Below are 21,560 nucleotides of genomic sequence, written 5' to 3'. Positions count from 1 at the left end.
CCAAAGTAGAGATTCTCCAATTAGTAGCACCCAAGACAATCCCTTAATCCCACAAATAAACATGTACTAGATGTTTGTATTGTAGTTTACCTTAAAATCTATTACTAATACTCATATACTACTTCTAGTAATCTTAGTAATTTATATGAACAATTTAGATTAAAATCTCATCTTTTTGATGAAGATTAAAGAGAGAGAAGAGAGAATATTCATGAACATTTTGCATGTATTGAATGAATGAATATGTAAGAGTAATAATTAAAGAACAAAAGCCTCCCTCTTATTGTTTTTCACGGTTGGAGCACTACAATAACACCAAAGAAGGCATCTTACTTTTTCTTTTGTTCTTATCAAAACCTTAGGCATGTAAGGCTAGGTGTAGACTAGGCATCATTAGCTTATTTTATCCCATAAAATAATTCACCCACTAACACCCATCACTCTCATTATTTCGGTCCATGTACCATAAAATGGATTACCATTTTATTTTGTCAATTTGTCATTTGTCACACAAAATGTCACATGTAGTATGATACATGTTACTAATTAATTAAATGCATATTTATCACATAAATATCATTTTATAAATTAATTAAATTACATTCAACAAATTGACTAGTGATACTTGATCACATAAATAAAATGGGTCATATAGTTATAATTCACAACTTCTTGTAATTATAATTAACCATTCATTCTTATCTTTATTGTTTATCAAACAATAAATAATTTTAGCAACAAAGCATTTTATTACTAAAATAAATCTTATTTAATCCCATTATAATAAGATATCAATATCTCTCTCACAAATCGAATTGTTCAATTTTAAGGAATTAATTAATCTGTATCGGTATACAACTAATTAACCTTTTCAATTAAGGGAATCGTCCTTTAGGTGTGACCTCAAGGGATCAACTGATCACCACCGTCGCACGACAGTAATGTCAAACTCTAGCCAGCCAATCATTACCGATATGTGTGGACCAGTTGACTATATATATGTAATGTATCATCCCTTCCGTATTCTTGAAATGAGATTTAATAATGATATTTAAATCATGTGATCGCACTATTGTTGAGGACACATTTCCCAACATGTTGTTCTCTTTGGCGGCATCTTTGAAACTATATAAGAAAAGGGTAAACGTAAACACACATCCCATGTCTCAAAACACGAAAACAACATGCACAACACCTACTCGATCGAGCCCCATCACCCACTCGATCGAGTTGAGGTCACTCGATCGAGTTTCCCAACTTACTCGAACGAGTACCCCGACTCCAGAACCTGACCAGAAAGCTCCCAAAAACGTACTCGATCGAGTCAACACCCCACTCGATCGAGTTAGCCCTACTCGATCGAGTCCCCTATCCTACTCGATTGAGTGCCCAAAAACAGACTTCTACCCAGAAACAAAAAACTGCCTACTCGATCGAGTCACACCCACTCGATCGAGTCTCTCTCCTACTCAATCGAGTGCCCCCCACTCGATCGAGTCATGCAGACTCGTACACTACCCGCATGTTCAAACTCACACTCCCAACTTTCTATACTTTATGCCAAAACGACAAATAACAACATATATATACGTATCTCTTTATATACTCAAACAAAATAACTTTCCTTCCGTATTTCTAACATGCCACGTTATAAATCAAATATCATGCTTTCAACCAATTAACATACAAACCGCATAATCATCATCTTTTACTTCATATCTCCTATCCTCCACATGCATGCATCCACCGATTCATACCACACATTACTATATAGATACACAAAGCACAAAGTAAACACATAGCGATCCCGACACACACCCCTTAGTGACCGGTTCAAAATTGTAGGGCGAGTTCGCGACTTTAGGACGTCTCCCAAGTCTTTGCATTAGCTCCTACAACTCCTACCCGGGTTCATTTTAGTTTGACTCCCTATGTTCATTAGGTTCATTGGTTACAGGTTTCAAGATCATCGCTCTGATACCACTTTGTGACACCCCAATACCCCAAGTGCCTTACCAGAACCACTTAAGGTATGAAAACGTCACCATCTCGGTTACCCGAGGTAATGATACTCAAATAGACAATAACAAAACGTATTTAAATGATAATAAAGTTTAGGTGATACAACAAAGTTCCAAAAACTGACAAAAGGAATACAACTGTTCTCCAAAAACCAAAGTACTCAAACAACTAAATAAAACACAGCAGAAGACTCTAAGACCGGTGGTGACTCCATCCCAGCTATCCCTCGCATAAGCCATCATACCTTCTCAACAACTGCTCACCATCCCCGAATGGATCACCATAGTTTTTAAAACAATTAACGGGGTCAGTACTTATTACATAAGACAAATGCCACGATGAAACAATATCACAAACAGCTCAAACCAATCTCCAGTCTCCATCTCCAATCTCAACACAACTGACTACACACTAAAGTGTGTGGTTCGAAGAAAACTTCGTCAAAAGCTACCAACCAAAACAATATTTATAACTTTACAAACTACTCTTAGTAAAGAGGCAAGTAAAGGTTGGATCCCAAGGGACGGGTATTGATGTAGGATTTTCAATTGTAGATGGTCGTGTCTTAGGGTGTCACAATTTGGGGTTGAGATAGGAGATCAATTAAAATTAATCAACAATAAAAACAAAGCAAGGTAGATAAAATGAAGGTATAAACAATTGATTAAAAGTACTAGGGTATCATGGGTTCATAGGGGAATACATGGGAGTTGATCGTACAAACATGTTCTCAAATTATAAGCAAGTAATTACTATTGTGATGGGATCGAGTTAGTGTATATCTTACAATCCCTAAGAAGGTTTGGGTCTCGGAGCCGAATCGATTAGATTGTACAACACCTACAATTCGACGTAATCCTTCCTATTCAACATTATGCATGGTCAACCAAGTGGTGTTAGTCCAGTGGTAGCCGGGTTAAACCTTGAAGCTTGCAGAAATGCAGGAGTTGAGAGGTCCCGGGTTCGACTACCAACTGGGGCGATGATCACTTGGCCACTGCAGCCCCCGAAGGGGGAGGCTTACATGGTCCATGTGGTGGTGCGGGAATGCATGGACCCGGGGGGATTCAAACCCCTCGTTATCAAAAAAAAAAAAAAAACATTATGCATGGTCTAATGAGGCTCGAGTTGGTTTATGTCTTACAAGCTTCATTGAAAAGATAAGTGATGGGTAAAAAATGCAAGGATTCATAGGCTCGCATTTCATCAAACATAACATGTGCATAAGTTGGAATCACAACAAGCAAGCAAATAAATTATGTGATCATATTAGATTAAGCATGAATCATTCCCCGTGTTGGTTTCCCCTAATTACCCATTAACCCTAGCTAATGAAACTACTCACTCATGATCAAGTTTAACATGCTAACAAGCTTGTCAATCACATTAACAAGGCAAAATATGATGAATGAATGAAAATGATTAACAATAATTAATGCAAGGATTAAGAGAATTATACCTAATGATGATTCCAAAATAATAATGCAAAGAATAATAGAAGTACTTGATGATTGATGGAAGGTTGTCAATCTCCCAATAAACCCAAATGATCTTCTAATTACCCAAAATAAATGATGAACAATAGAGAAACTAAGGAAAGATTAAGTATTGAGATTTGTATTAAGACTAAATTAAGAGTTGATTACAAGAATAATGAATGATTACTAATTGATTAGAACTTGATAACTAGATGATTAAGAGAGCATGCTAATCTAAGTAGTATAATGGGGTATTTATACTAAAGATTAGGTACATAAATTAGGGTTACTAAGGGCTTAAATGACTATTAAGTCCTTAAGAAAAGTTGAGGAAATGCTCCTCTCCAAGGAGATGAGCATCTCCGTTTTGCTAGTCTTGCCATGATCCGAGCGACTTGAAAACAGGCACGGGCCCTCTGGGGTACGATCCGAGCGGATTGTCAAGGGAGTCGCTCGGATCTTCTTGCTTTAGGACGAGCGTATTGGTCACGGGATGCTCGGATGGTGGTGGGGAGACGCTCGGATCCTCTATGATCCGCTCGGATCCCTTGGCAGATAACATTTCTTCTTTTCTTCCTTCATAATCCGCGAGGATCAATCCGGGGATGCAAGGATCCTTTCGTCATTGCCCGTTTCACTTTATTATCTACATAGGCCTTCTAGAATCGTCTTTCCTTTGATGCTTGGTCATTAGATGCGATCAATTTAGCTCGATTTTGCCATGTAAATGCAAGGTTTTCACTCCTCTCCTACCAAGGAAACAAAACCTCAAAGAATATGCAAAATGGGAAACTAAAGATAGTAAATGACCCAATTATGCACTATAAAGCATAGGAACGAGGCTAATTCGGGGACTAAATGTGCTCAAATATGAGTCACATCAAACATCCCCAAACCGAACATTTGCTCGTCCCGAGTAAAGAGGTGACAAAAACTAGGACCCTTATTCAAACTAACCTACTAATATAGCCGATGTGAGACAATTAGCGGGTCTCACTCCGCCCCTTCAACTCACAACAAGACAACCATGAGGTAGGATGCCTTCTTGCAAGGCAAGGTGGGGCTTGCCAAAATGGCGATACATCCAGTCATTAAAGCACACAAATCAAGTAATGGATGCATCTAAAAAAATGAATAGCCACTTTCCTCATCTAAGTGGCGGAAATTACCTACAAGGGAAGCAATCTAAGGGTACACATTCCATCATAGATACGGTTTATTGAAACTACTAAGCCTAAAAGGATACCAATAAATCATCTCCAAGTTGTGTCAAGCTAGGGTACCTTTGTCCTCAATCGTTAAATGCTTTCGTCAAGAGTATGCTCCCTATGGTGTTAGAAACACTGGAGGATCGCGGAATTCCCCTTCTTTCCTAGACAAGAGGAAGGGTCGTCCCCTCTCTACCATGCACAAAAGTGATACGATGGAAAGGGATCAATAGAATTTGAGTTTCATGTGGGAGTTTGCTTTTTGTTGTTGTTATTCCCCCCAATTTCTTGTGGCATTTGACATTTGAGAACACTTTCTTTTTGCCATTTCTTTTGATGTTTGGCATTTCAACACTTGACAATTTCAACTTTTTGCATTTTCTTTTGAACATTTTCAAAGCTACCCCATTTGTAGTGAGGGTGTTTATATTTGAAGCATAGGAGTTTTCATTTTTGTTACTCCTCTTTTCTTTTGATGCAATTGCAACTTTTTGACTTTTCTTTTTAATTCTTGAACTCAAATTTGAACAATTTTTGTGCCCATTCCCTTTTTGATGACAAAATGTGGTAGAATATGGAAGTTGGTTGCATGGTTTCAAGGGTCACCTTGGAATAAATGGTAGCCAAGGAGTTATCACACCACAAGGTACTCTTGACTAGGCCTTAATCCATGGGTCAAAGGATACTAGCATGACACATCTTAGGGTGTTTTACAAGTATTCTAACAAGCAAAGTCTCAAGAAGAAAAAGTATCTACAAGGGCCTATATACACTTGTCAAGTTTCCCAAATAGATGCTTTCACAAAATTTTTCTAAATGCAACTATATGCCATGATGCAACTAACATTTATACATCCTAATGCATATGCTTCTGCCAACTAGTATGCCAAATAATCTAAATGCAATCCTATAGTCACATTGTTTATACCACATCAATCAAAATAAAGCCAAATAGTCATTAACATAAAGAGGAAAAAGGAGATTGAAAAGATCATACCATGCGGTCTTCAATATCCTCATGTCTTGGATGTGGCGTAGTCGATCAATATGAAAAAGGATAAACAAGCAAGCAAACAAACAAGTATATACAATATATACAATTCTAAACTAAAAAGGAATGAACATGTTTTTGGGTTTTTGCATTTTTCAAATTTTTATGAATTTTATGTTTTTATGAAATAAAAAGGACATGTTTTTGTATTTTTCAAAAAAAATTAATTTTTATCAATGTTGTTTTATAAGTCATGTTAGAATTTCCCATGCCCACACTAGAATGGGCATTGTCCTCAATAGCCAATGCGATAGGAAATTATGCAAGCTATATGAAAATGCATGATTCCTAAGCTAAATGCAAACTATATGACATATATACAAGTGAATGCAAACTACATTATACTATATGATGCATGAATTTTTGTTTGGTTGGAGAGCATAATTTGAATTAACTCCCAATGTGTATGCTTGAACTTCCCCAAACCAAGTGAGAGTGAGGGAATTCATGCACAAAAATGCTATGCATGAATCTAAAATTGTCATTTTGGATTTTTTCATGTCGGAACAATAAAAGACGCCTCAATGGGACCAAGGTGGGAGTCCTCTATGTGGTGCTAGGACTCGAACTCATGATCAAGAATAAATTAAAAATGTTATAAAGACAAAGCTAAAAGGAGGGGTAGGAAACTCACAATGGGTAGTGGTATCCTCCAAAAGCTTGTCTAATCCTCAATCGTCGCTCATAACGACATCACTGCCATCTCCATCATCATCATCATCATCATCCTCACTAGCATCATTGTCATCATCTACCTCCATAGACCCGGAGGCTTCACCATCATCTTCACTACTTGGGCTTTCTTCTTCTTCCTCACTTCCCGCTTCTTCTTCATCACCACTCTCAACAACAACCTCCTCATCACCCATGCTAGCATCCCTAGGAGCATTAGGAAAGAAAACGTCCCTATCCGCCCAACTAGGCAAAGGACATGATGGGTCAAGAAGTCCTTGCCTAGCTAGGTGTAAGAGGGGTGGATATTGAGCTCTATATACATTGACTCGGTCTTCATGGGCTTGCTTATGCATTTCTTGCATCAAAAGAGTCAAGTAATCATTCCCCACCGTAACATTTTCGGGTCGGAATTCATGGTAAGTGAACGGGTAGGGTGGAGTGACAATAGAGGAGGAGGGCTCGGCAATGGCCTCCCTATGGTGTTGCATTATGAACTCGGCTTTCTCGGAGAGTGGGAGAAGATAGTGCGGGCTTCGAACATTTAGTCGGCAAATTTTGTTCGGTAGAATGAAGGACTTGGCATCTTTTATAAGCCACTCAAATTTGTTGTCAAGATTGTCGTTCTTAACACAATGGAATTTGTGAACCATAGTGGCTAGATCAATGAGGTGGCCTCCCTTAACCGGCTTATAAGTGTCATCTTTGTTGAAATTCCGGTTGAAGTGCTTTGCCAACCACGTTACCAATCCTCCATTTACTATAAAGGCCGCGCCTTCCTTGCCATGATCGATATTAAGCCACCTTTCGATTAAAAGTTGAAGGATATTGTATTTCTTGGTGAACTTCTTATCGACATTCAAGGTTGACTCGAGATAGATGAAATCTAATTCGGTGAAGTGATTAGTCCCCTTCCTAGCAATAAGAGTATTTCCCACAACCTTGTGCCACACCCTTATGCACGGGTGATGAACATAAAGGGCACAACATTCATGGAAGGACTCGAATTTCCTCCCGGTAATAGCTTTCCACAAAGGGGCGGGATCATATTTTGTTGAAGGTTTCTTCACATAAGTCAAGTCATTATCAAGACTGAAAACTTTGCCAAACTCATTAAAGGACATCTTCCTATCCACATTCTCAAGGCGGAATTCAATATTCGTTCGAGTCTCCACCTTTGTAACTTTCAATGAGCTTAGAAATTCCAAGGTGAGGGAGGGGTAGGTCAATTCTTGCATATCAAACAATGTAAGCAACCCCATAGACTCAAAGAAATTCTTGGTTCTTTCAAGGACACCCAATTTGGTCAAGGCATCTTGGCAAATAAACTTGGTGGGTAAAATCAATTTCTTAGCAAGAGACACAAAATTTTTCCTATGAGAATCGGATGTGAAAGTTACCTCCGGATATTTTTCTAGTTGCTCAATAACCGGGATAGAAGTAGTAGCTTCCACCATAGGAATAGGAGTTTCTTGAATTTCCATTCTTGCTTGTTGAACCACCAAAGCCTTTGAAGCTTGAAGTGCTTGTTGACTTTTGGAAAGGTTTGGTTTTGTAGGTGTCTTGCTTCCACCTTTAGTCCTAGCCATTGTTCTTCTCCTTGTATGTATCAACAACCAAATATTTGCTTGAATTCTTCTAGTATCCTCAAGCTTCAATGAATCCCAAATCGATTTAAGATTTTCGAATTTTGCCTTTAATCCTAGAAAATCGATTCAATTTTTGAGGATTTGGATGTTTGAATGGCTTTTTGTTGAGAGAATAGTGATTTGTTTGAGTTTTGAGGGAGTTTGGAATTTATTTGGGTGAATTTGGTTGAGGAAATTGATTTTTGTGGATGGAGGGATTGAGGGTTTTGAATGTGTGTTTATGTTTTGAATGAAGGAAATGAAATGGGAAAGTGGGTTTTAATCCCATGTTTTTGAATTGCAGCTGAGGGAGACGAGCGTCTGCAGCACGGGACGCTCGGATTGTTGCCCAGTCAGTTTTATAAAATGTAACCCGTGCTGAGACGAGCATCTTCAGCAGGAGATGAGCGTATTTTGCCTAGAGACGAGCGGATTATTTTGAGGATGCTGGGATTCAAGGTCAGGGTGAAATCCCAGATTCTGATAAAACCAAGATGAGCAGATCTTTACTGAGATGATCGTCTTTTGTTTGAGATGAGCGGATTCCTGAATAGATGCTCGGATTCATACCCAGTGCAAATTTTTCCTCTTTAGCTCTGCCAGGACGAGTGTCTTTCAGTCAGGACGCTCGGATTTTCAGCCAGGACGAGCGGCTTCTTCTTGAGACGCTCGGATTGCTCATGTACCTCACGTGTTCAGTTCCACCCATGGGTACTTTCATAACCCAAGTCATTCCGTCTTCGTTCCTTTGGTCTTCATTGTGGGGGCACTACGAAGGCTTGGATAGCCTAGGCAATTGTTATCCCCACCCTAATCAAAACACTAAACATCAAGAAACATGTAAGTCCCTCCCTCACTTTCTCTCAAAATGATAATCTTGATCAAAGTCAAATGGTAAATCCAAAAATTGATAAAAATGCAATAAGTAAAATGCAAGTCAAGGGTTAGAATATTTACAAATGGTGGTTTAGGTAGGACTCCACCAAACTCTCATTCATGTATGAGATGTCAAGGAGGCATAGTGTGGACACGCGGGGCCCACGGGGGAGCTTGGGAAAACAAGCGTTTGCATTTGTGGAGTCGCCACCAATTTATTATGGAAAATTGGAAACCGTTCGAATACTTCGCGTCATGTCAAGACACAAAGTAATGACATAGACACTAAGCACTCGTTACCCTTAGCATTCTCTGTCTAGAATGACTCTCGTGGATGCCAATGAACACGGATGTTCACAGAGATCTGGAGTAAGGGGTGAGGGCACGTATTAGGAAGCTCTTTTGATCGAACACCTAATCCCGCCCGCCTCGATAGCGGCCTCTACTAATGATTAGGGAAAATCATCTATACTTGATATGTTGTCGATTATATGTATGCAATGAAACAGCCATCGTTTTAATCCTAGCATGTGAGAATTAACTAAGTCGGTGAACACGTAATTAGCATACATTAGGTCAAAGTAAAGATTTAGGGCTGATTACGTGTGATAGCAAACAAACAATAATAAAGAGCATAATAAATGAAATACGATAATTAAAATTACAATAATTACAATGATTTGATGATTTACGTCGAAAATACATTTGAAACGGATAATTTGAGAAAAGAAAAGGAAAATAATTAAGGTTAGAAAACAGACAGATTAATGATGATATTACGATTAATAGTTGATTAATACGTAAGACTAATAAACTAGGTCAAAGCAGAAACGGAAGTTCGGGGACAGAAATCACCCCGGAACAGGCGCAACAGAGCTGCGTCCCTTGGAAGAGGCGCAGTGGTGATTTAACAGGTTATTTACATGCGAATTGGTCATAAAAGCAATAAAGGACAAACTTAAATTAATTAGAACGAATTATAGACGAATTATGAGTGAATTAAAGATTAATTACAACTAATTTAGGTCAAAATACTAATACGAAAACGAATGTAAGACACGACAAACTGGTGAAAATATACAAAAGTCGAATCCCAGAGATTTGATATGAATGAATCGAATCTCCAAAATCCGGGTTTCATTTTAATGACGAAAACCCGCAAATATTGATCACTTGTGATTTAAGTCGGAATTTAAAGGCGATAAATAATTATGAATTATGTATTATAATTATGAAGGAAATATGAAGAAAATAAGAAAGACAAAACGAAAGAAGACGAATTAACATCAAGGCGAGGAAGAAGAAGAAAAGCAGGAACTGCGACAGCTTCAGGAAGAGGCGCAGCAGATGCTTCGGCTCTTCGAAGAGGCGCAACAGCTGCTGCGTTTCCTCTCGACGTCTGTCTTCCGTTAATCCGAAAAAATAGGTTTGATAAAAGGGTTTTTATAAATCGGTTTTAAACATGCTTTCGACGTAAACCTTACAATAATTTATACGATAATAAAATACAATAATAAAATACAATAATAAAACATGGGATTTACACCCTCAAACTTACATGTTTGATGAAACGAGATTGACTAAGTTAACGATTAGTGATTGCTCGACTCGAATGTATGATGAAAGTGCCCTCGTAAGAGGAATTAAATTAAATTGATTAAGTTGATTGAGTGGAGTTGGTCAAATTGGTCGGTCATGCAAAACGAGGCTGGTACTCAGAAGGATCCGAGCTTACGTGGTCGAACGTTCAAGCACGTAGACGCCAATAAGCAAAGAGCACGGTCTTAGAATGCAAAGGGAGAAGAGAAGGGCGGACACTCATGTGAAAAATATGAGGAACAAAGGTCCCTATTTATACTAATCACACGGAGGAATTAGGGTTTCGGTAAAACTTAGGAAACAAATCTCGAAAAGATCTTAAAATACGCAGAAAAGAGCTGGAGAAGAGGCGCAGCAGCCACTGCGGCTACTACAAATACAGGCAACTACAACGGCCCTTTAACAACGCTTATTCACGAAAATCATCAAAAGACGTTGTAGAATGGATAGCGCGAATTTTACCAAACTTAATTACAACGGTTCTGTGTTGTTAACCGTTGTTATTGGTTTTAACAACGGGTCATACTTTCAAAACCGTTGTTAATATAAAAACTAATAACAACGGTTGAATTTGTAACACATATTAACCGTTGTTAATAATTTGGCGCAAAATTAGTGAAAAGTAATTACAACGGTTTGTTTAGAACCCGTTGTTATTAGGTTGTAACAACGGTTGTATACTGAGTAACCGTTGTTATTAATGTAATGACACATCTTAAGAACAACAGATTGCTTTATTCTGTTATACGCTACAAAACAGAAACACAAGCAAATACTGGTACTATATCATCCTCCATTCCTCCCTAATCGTCTCTCTGTCTTCATCTCCGTCACTATTGTCACTGTCTTCTCTCCCTCATCGTGTTTATCAATCAGGTATATATGTTTCTTAGCAACGCTTATAGATATAGGATTTTTTGGGTTATTATCTAATTTCTTGATAATTTAGCTTAATTGTTTTCCTGAATTTCGTTTATTTGTTTGCCTATTATTGGATTTTCTGAATTAGTTGCCTATATATTACGAATGTAGAAAAATGACTCGAACTTGGATGATTGATGCAAATATGAGTGACCGCAACTATAAGGATGGTTTAGCTGAATTTTATGAAGTCGTTTCGAACAATTTGAAAGGTTCTTCTAGTATTGCATGTCCTTGTGAAAGATGTGGTAATATTAGCTATATGGCTTTTACGGACGTTAAAATACACCTAGAAAAGTGGAGATTTAGTCGATCCTATACATGTTGGATTTTTCATGGGGAACCATTACAGGACGAGAATAGCTCTGAAGAAGATGATGTTGAGGTACACGAAAGGCTAACAGATGATCCTGAGTTCGCAGAGTTTTTTGAGTTGGAAGAGTTGGAAGCAGAGAAGTTGAATGTTGGGTCTATAGATAATGAAGAGAATGATGATGAGTCGAATGCTTTTGAAGATGTAGGTGATGACACTATTAATTGGGATGACCTTAACAACATGTATGAGAAGTTGTGTGAGTCTGAAGCACCTCTGTATCCTGGTTGTAAGTTCACAAAAATGTCGGCTGTGGTGAAGTTGTATAATATCAAGGGGGCAAATGGGGTGAGTGACACGTGTTTCACTATTTTTTTAGCCTTGATAAAGGAGTTGCTTCAAGATGGTAATGTTCTACCTGTTAAGACATATGAGGCGAAAAAACTAATAAGAGGAGTGGGTATGAAATGTGAGAAAATACATGCATGTCCAAATAATTGTATATTGTATCGGAAATTATATCAAAACTTAACCAATTGCCCTAAAGGTTTGGAGTGGCGTTATAAGGATAAGGAAGGGATCCCGGCTAAAGTGTTGTGGTATTTTCCATTGATACCAAGAGTCATAAGGATTTATGCGAATCCCGATGATTCAAAAATATTAACTTGGCATGAAACAGGAAGACTAAATGATGGAAAGCTAAGACATCCGGCAGATGGTATGCAATGGAAATCGTTCGACGCTAAGTATCCCGAGTTCGGCAATGAACCTAGAAACTTACGTCTAGCGCTGTCCACTGATGGAATGAACCCACACGGAAACATGAGTAGCCAACATAGTACTTGGCCAGTAGTGTTGGCTATTTATAACTTACCTTTATATGTGTGCATGAAAAGAAAGTATTTGATGTTATCGTTGTTAATTTCCGGCCCTAAACAATCTGGAAATGATATAGATGTCTATTTGGAACCTCTTCTAGATGATTTGCGATTGTTGTGGGATAGAAGTATTTGATGCATATAAGAACGAAACTTTCAATTTGAGAGCGATGTTATTGTGTACAATAACTGACTATACGGCTTATGGCGACCTTTCTGGGCACACAGTTCATGGGAAAGAGGCTTGTCCATTGTGTGGGGAGGATATCGAGTCTGAATACTTGAAGTCTTCTCGTAAGTATGTGTATATGGGAAATAGGAGGTTCTTGTATCATGACCATTGTTATCGCAAGATGCAGAAAGCATTCAATGGAAGACAAGAACTTCGTCAACCTCCTAGAATTTTGAGTGGGCATGAAGTTTATCAGAAAGTAAAGCATATTGAGATAGATTATGGGAAGAAGAGCGGCTCTAAATTGTCTACTCGTGGGTATAAGAAAATATCCATATTTTTTTATAAACTTCCATATTGGCCTTACCTGGAGGTCACGCATTGCCTCGATTTCATGCACATTGAGAAAAATGTATGTGATAATATTATCAATACCCTTCTGAATGTTCCTGGTAAAACAAAGGATAACGCCGAAGCTAGGGAAGATATGAAAATGATTGGTATTAGGCTAGAGTTGGCACTACAGAAGAGAGGTAATCGTACATTTTTACCGCCAGCAGCTTATACCCTTTCACGGAATGAGAAAAAAGAGTTCTGTGCATGCTTGAATGGAATTAAAGTGCCACATGGTTATTCGTCGAACATCAAAAGCCTAGTGTCGATGCAAGACCTAAAACTCACCGGGTTAAAGTCACATGATTGTCACACTTTGATGCAACAATTACTACCTGTGGCTATTCGTTCCATTTTACCTGAAAAGGTAAGATATGCTATAACTAGATTCTGTCTCTTCTTCCAGTCCATATGTGAGAAATTCATCGATCCCGATGACGCGGATTCATTGCAGAACCTCGTTGTAACCTCTCTTTGTCAGTTGGAAATGTATTTTCCACCCTCTTTCTTCACTATAATGATTCATCTGACCATTCACTTGGTTAGGGAGATTTTGTACCTTGGGCCCGTGTAATTGAGATACCAGTATCCTTTCGAATGATTGATGAAAGTCTACAAGGACTATACATCTAATCGGTATCGTCCGGAAGGTTGTTTTGCTGAATGCGCTATTTTAGACGAAGCTCTTTCATATTGTTACGCTCATCTCTCCCCTGAGGAGTTGATTGGCGTTCCTAAGAATCGTCATAGTGACTGGATGACCGGACAAGGTATTAGGGGCCGGGTTGAAAAAATTGTGACACGTGAAATGTTGCATTTAGCACATACGTATGTGCTAAACAACGAAGATGAGGTGCAACCTTATATTCAACAACACAAAGATGAGCTCAAATACGATCACCCAAACAAGACCTAGAAGTGGATTGCAAACGAGCATACGAAGACGTTTGCAGAGTGGTTTAGGAATATTGTCTTAGAGTGTACGAATCAAACTGGTGATGACATCTCTCCTAGGTTACTATGTCTTGGTTTAGGTCCAAATGCCAGGGTCACCTTGTACAACAGTTTTGCCATTATTGGATATACTTTTTACACCCGCGAGCAAGATGAGTTGAGCACAATGCAAAATAGTGGTGTGAGTTCTAAATTTGAGGCAATGCACTTTGCTACTTCAAAAGATAAAAAGCCTATGTGGGGAAAATGCCTTTATTATTGTGTTATTCAAGAAATATTGGTACTAGATTACATTGATTCCACAATGCCTTTGTTTCGATGTAACAGGGTTGATAACAACCTCCATTGTGTCCGAAAGGATAAGATGGGATTTACGTTGGTCAATCTGGGTAAGGTTGGAAATAATAAGGATGATCCTTTCATAATGGCATCCCAAGCTAAACAAGTGTTCTATGTCACCGATCCTATGGATAAGAAGTGGTATGTTGTACTGTCTATAAGGAGTAGAAGTAGTAGTCCATCCGATAATGGTGATGATGATCAGGACGTCGTTTTTTAGGGAATGGATCACTCTACCACTGTATCTTATTTCGACGATGTTGACACTAATCATGAGGACACTGAAATCATCTATATGCGTGATGACCATGGTGAAGGTATTTGGGTTAATGAAGAAACTATGACATCCAAGAAACGTCCCCGATCCTGAGATGGTTCATCAGGACACAGTGATATGGACGACCAACATTTTGAGTCATTTTAAGAGCAGTAATTTGATGGTTTAATTTATTTGTGAGTTGTGGGGAGCTAATGGGATGCCTGAATTTATAGCAAGTTTGAGATGTGTTGTATCTCTTTAGCTTTTAGTAGCTTTAAAAAGCCAATAGAACCAATAATGGTCATTGTTAAATAAAGATTCCCAAATTTGCATGGCATGGTAAATCATGTAGCTTAGATATGCAGTATGCATGCATGCTGGTGTTGTCTTATTTTCTTGATCTTATTATTAGATGTGGATGCTGGTGTTGAAATTGCTGAATAATGTTGCAGTATATGGTGCTTCTACTTTATTCTGATGTATTGTTTCTGAGTTTGGACTGTAATGGAATTACAGTAATTTTTTTTAAAAAAAAGGTTAAACAATAACAACGGTTATATTTAAATTACCCGTTGTTATTACTTTCAACAACGGTTATATTTACATCACCCGTTGTTATTACTATCAACAACGGTTATAGTTATATCACCCGTTGTTATTACTTTCAACAACGGGTGTAGTACCCCTACCCGTTGTCATTGATTTTTTAGACATATTTCATTTTGGCGCAAATTTGGTGAAAATATATTACAACGGGTATATTTTAACCATTGTAATAAAGTTTTGACAACGGTTGACTTTTATTGACCCGTTGTTATTAACATATAACAACGGTTTTGTTTTGAGGACCCGTTGTCAATAGTTTGTCTTAATAAAAAACTAATTTACAAACACATACAGCATACCACACAAACACACACAACACCAGTTCAACCGTTGGTATCCTGAGTTTATTATTCTCTCTTCCTCGCTTTCTACATTCTCGTTGCTGGCCGTCGCCCAGTTTCCGATGCCCAGATTCCGTTGCCTTCCCTTATCATCCTGCTCGTTCTCTTTATCATCATCATCAGATATGTTCACTTTAATTTTGTGTTTTGTCATTAGGGTTTTAAGACGATCATCTTTTTTCTTTTTCATGCATCTGTTTGTTTTTCCTCTTCTTTGTTATCTTTACATCCCGCATCATCTACTTCATTCCTCTTATTAGGGTTTAGGATTTTAGAAGCTCAATCTGTTGTTTTAAATTTTCATTCCTATTAGGGTTTAGGGTTTTAGATAATACTCTGCATGACGTTGTTAAGTTGTTCATTTCCTATTTCATTCATATTTGGGGTTTAGGATTATCATGGGTGAAAAACGGAAAAAAGTCAAAAGAATAATAAGCCTGGGGATAATAAGCCTGGTGAGAGGGGTGCTACGAAGTGCCCGCAATCCCTTGCAGCTATAGCCGCTAAAGAGCCGCTTGAAATAACATGGAGCTCGAAGAGTTTACCTACAGGTCCAAATGCGGGTTTTTTATCCAGTTGGATTGGATGTTGCACAAGACAGTTTGTGCCTATCCATTTAGATGACATTAGAAATTTGAATCCAAAATTGAGGAAGTTATACTTGGCTCGTGTAAAGGAAGCCTTTGATATTGCCGATGAATGACATGATAAGTATTTAATGCATAAGGCAGGGGATGCCCTAAGGCAGTGGAAGTGTGACGTTGCTAGGGATTGGTTGTATGTGGACAAGGCAACTGGGGAGATGTGTAAGAACCCATTGGGAGACAATAAGTGTCCCACCATCAGTCAGGAACAATGGGATCTTTTCAAAGAGATGAGAACTACTGAGAAGTTTCAGGTTAAATATCCTTGCCTTTTAACGATTTACCTATCATTTTTTTAATTAATGAGTTCTTTATATAATCTTTTTATTATCTCATCTACTTGTGCTTTTATATAATTATTTGAAGGCCCTTAGCAGAATAAATCGTGCTAACATTTCATGCAAGAAGGGGAAATGGTATGGTTCTCGAGGCGGTTACAGAAAGATAAAAGAGAACCTCGTAAGTATATGCATTCCCCTATGAGACTTGATTTTTTTAATCACACTTGGACTTGATACACATTTACATGTATAACTGTTACCATGTTAATGTGTAGGTGGCAAAGGGAGTGACCAACTTGGATCGGCATGTAACTTATAAAGAAGGGCACACGCCTAAAGGATCCCGGTCGCGTGACAAATATGATGAGGAAGTGTTGGCCAACATAGTAAGCATTATTTTATTAAGACGAGTTCATTACTAACTTTATTATTTTAGTCACAAATATAATTTGAAGTTTATTTAATATATTATAGGACAACGTATTGAAGGAGGTAGAAGAAGGGAAATTCACTCCCAATGGTCGTAATGACGTTCTTGCTAGAGCGATCGGCTAACCTGAATGATGCGTGTCCTAAATATGATGTTTTACACCTCATTTTACACGCATTTCAGAGCTCAATCAAGTAGTTTATGCTACTATTTTCCCTATTTCCGTCTACTTTCGTGTTTTTGTGTAATATTGCAGAAATGTGAAGAATCCAGCGGAAATCGAGCCGAATCCGCCCCTAAGTACTTAGCATTGCATTTGACATGAATTAGATGCTCGAGGAATGAGCTTGGTGCGCGTTTCAAGGCCTAAAGATAGCAAAAGCATGGGTGCATACGAGTTTAACTAGCAAAGAAGCACTTCACGATATTGCAGCCTGCTTCAGATGGCAATATCTCGAGTTCTAGAGCTGATAATCGCGTGATTCTAATTGGAGGTGAAAGCTTATCCTGTTAGCTTTCCAACACCGCATATAACACATGATTTGACCAAGAAACGAAGAAATTGCAGCTCTTTTAAGATCGGCGCGCGCTGCGGAATTCGTCAGAATGCACTACTGTACAGCACCTTTGGTCGATCGATTGACCTACCTGGTCGATCGACCAGAGCGCGATTCTTAAAAGAGAATAGAAGCTACTGTTCAGCTATGCTCAGTCGATCAACTGGGTCTTGTGGTCGATCGACCAGTTTATGCTGCATCGAGATTTGTTTGCGCGAGACTTAGTAATTAGTCTTATCGTTTATTAATTTAGGAAATAATAATTAGCTCTTGAGTATAAATAAGAGACGAATTTAGACCTAGAGACTAATTCCCCTTTGCTCAGTTTTGGGGTGACGTTACTTTGTTTATTTCGTTCGGCGTTGCTCTTTCTTTTCTTTCTAGATTCAATTGTAAACTTCTTCTTCCCTTAATCTTGTTCTTAATTTACTTCTCGTTCTTAATCTCTTCTTAATTACTGTTTTATTCTTAATTTCTTGTTCTCCTTTAATTAATTTATGCAATTAGTTTAGTTAATTCCTTTCGTTATGCTTTATTTAATTAATCATTTCATTATTATTGTTATTAGATTTATCGCTATGCTTAGGTAATTCAATGCTAGGATTAGGGGAATTGATGGAATAACGATTTTTGCTAATTAGGTTTTAGATCTATTGATTAGATCGTTTCTATGTTGTTCATCGCTGTTTTGATTACAATTAGTCGCTTGAGTTAACGTTATTCGACTGATTAGTTTCGTAAGCCTTGACCTAGATCTGACGATTGGGAAGGGTGAGCCTGCAGTGAACAATAGAATACTTTAGTAAGGGCGGAAGCTAGACCAATAGTGTTTTAGGGCGGATTAAGACCGTTAGGAGATATTCGTTGCCCCTTAGACTGATTTATTAGACTTATCTGTGACCTTAACTACTTTTATCTGTTTCTTCTGATGACCCGAAATCCTAGTTTCCTTCTCTTATTGCCAATCGTTTATTTTATCTCCTTGCTTTAGTTAGTATTAGTCCCTTATCTTACAAAACCCCTCAATCTTATAGACTAAATAAAGGCAACTAATAATTCCCTACCTCCCTGTGGTTCGACCTTGACTGCCGCTATCTATAGTAGTAGTTTGGAAAATTATAAATTTAACTTTGATACTAAACGACGGTATCACCGAACATCCAGGTCGATTAAGGGGCGTCCCGTTACAGGTTGGAGTAACGAAATATTTTGGGACAACTGCCCCGATAAAGAAGAAAAGGAAGACTAAGCCTGAGAAGGCTGACATGGTACCATTTATTCTATTATTTTCATTTAATTTCAATTCACATGTTATTGTTGGGATAAAAATTGCTGAAACATTACATTCTTGGCACGCAGCTTCATTTAATGGCATCCGTACTACTAGAGTTGAATGCTGGAGGCAAGCTTTCCGAAGAAGAAGTGAAGATGATGGAGGATGTCCTTTATAAAAGGGGTAATAAGGTACAACAGATTGGTCAAGAGGCCGAGAACACTACTACCTTGGCAATACATGAGAAGGAAGTATCGGTCAACGAGATTCAGAAAGATCAGATACCTAATGCTTCTGAAGTTGTAACAACTAAAGCCGATCAGGTACCTAATACTTCCTTATTTTTCTTTTCTTTTCTTTTTGGGTAAGATCAGGGGGTGTGTTCCCTGCCAGCTCTAATGCTATAACTTCTGACATCGTGCCATTGGTTAATTTTATTAGGTAAATAATGGGTCTGAAAAGGAGATGCAACTTGAGAAGACGGCCGATGAAAAAATGAAGATACATCCCCTTCAAGTCAGTTCACTGTTTTCAGTAAGGTATGCATGAAGTGTTTAATTAGTTAAATTTATATGAATTCTATAAAATTTTGGGATATAATAATGTATGTGTATTCTTCAGGCCGTAAACAAGAGGCCAGTTATTCTTGATGTCCCTAAATTCGATAATCCATATGTGCGTGTTGGCCAGGCTATCGTAGAAATGCCCACCAAATTGATTGGTCCGTTTCGTGTTCACAATTTAAGGTGTGGTCGTTGGGTCACGTCCGAATCAAAACACAATTTATAGCTTCACAAACAACTCTACAATTAGTAAAGAGGCAAGTAAAGGTCGGATCCCAAGGGACGGGTATTGAAATGAGATTTCTATTGCAACTAGTGGTGTCTTAGGGGTGTCACAAATTGGGTTGATGTAGAAGGTCACTAAACTAAAATATCAATGGAAATAAACAAGCAAGATGAATTAAAGGGTTGTAAACAATTGATTAAAAAGCACTAGGGTGTCATGGGGTCATAGGGGAATCATGGGAATTGATCATACAAACATGTTCTCAATTTATAAGCAAGCAATTATTGTTGTGATGGATTGAGTTGGGTTATATCTTACAATCCTAGGAAAGTTTGGGTCCCGGAGCCGAATCGATTAGATTGTACAACTCCTAGAAGTCGACTTAATCTTCCCTACTCAACAACATGCATGGTCTAATGAGACTTGAGTTGGTTTATGTCTTACAAGTCTCATTGAAAACATAGGTGATGGTAGTAAATGCAAGGATTCATAGGCTTAGCATTTCATCAAACATAACATGTGCATGAGTTGAGATCAAAACAAGCAAGCAAATAAAACATGAAAGCATATTAATTTAAGCATGAATCATTCCCCATGTTGGTTTCCCCTAATCACCCATTAACCCTAGCTAAGAGACTACTCACTCATTATCATGTTGATCATGCTAGCAAGGTTGTCAATCATACCAACAAAATGAAACATGATAAATAAATGAAAGTAATTAACAATAATTAAAAAGGGATTAAGAGAATTATACCTACTAATGATTCCAATAATAAAGCAAAGATAAAAGAAGTACTTGATGCTTGATTGAGAGGTTGTCAATCTCCCAATAATAACCCAAATAATCTTCAATTACCCAAAATAAAGGATGAACAAAAGAGAGATTAAGGAAATAAAACTTGTATTAGAATTTGATTAATTGTTGATTACAATACTAAAGAGAGATTTGATTGATATTAACTACTCTAATTATTGATAAGAAGAACATGCTCTTCTAATTAGACTAATGGGGTATTTATAGTGGAGATTAGGGGGATGCATTAGGGTTAACTAAGGGTTAAACTAGTAATTACACTTTTTAGATTGAGCAGGGAGGAGCCGGTATTTTTCGAAGGAAGGGCTTCTTTCTTTGTAGCTTGGAGGAGACGAAATTGCGCTGTAGAGGAATCCGAGCGGTTTTGAGTCGGGACGGGCGGATTCTGGCGATGGAACACGAGCGGATTCAGGTGAATCCGGGCGGATTGTGGTGGCTAAATCCGAGCGTCTTGTGGTGAAACCGCACGGATTGTGCATGGTGAGGATGGCCGGATTGTAGTCAATCCGCACGGATTGTAGTTAATCCGCACGGATTGTTCTTCAGCAAGATTTCTTCTTCTTTTCTTCCCTGTTCTTCATAAATTCCTTGGGGATTTCCTTGGGGACTCAAGGATCCTTTCTCAACATTGCTCATCTACTATAATATGTACAAAGGTCTTCTAATCTTGTCTCTCCTTGATGCTTGGTCATTGGATTCGATCAATTTAGTCTCGTTTTGCCATGAAAATGCAAGATTCTTACTCCTTTCCTACCAAGGGATCAAAATCTCAAAGAATATGCAAAACAAAGAACTAAAGATAGGAAATGACCCAAATATACACTAAAAAGCATGGGAACAAGGCTAATTCGGGGACTAAATATGCGCTAATTATGGTCACATCAAATATCCCCAAACCGAACCTTTGCTCGTCCCGAGTAAAGAGGTGACAAAGACTAGGACCATTATTTAAACTAGCCTAATAACATAGCCGATATGAGACAATTAGCTGGTCTCACTCCGCCCCTTCAACTCACAACAAGACAACCATGAGGTAGGATGCCTTCTTGCAAGGCAAGG

Source organism: Silene latifolia, chromosome 8, assembly GCF_048544455.1.
Source record: "Silene latifolia isolate original U9 population chromosome 8, ASM4854445v1, whole genome shotgun sequence".
Classification (NCBI taxonomy): domain Eukaryota; kingdom Viridiplantae; phylum Streptophyta; class Magnoliopsida; order Caryophyllales; family Caryophyllaceae; genus Silene; species Silene latifolia.
The sequence above is the reverse complement of the archived record's forward strand: the minus strand, read 5'-3'. Positions refer to the sequence as shown.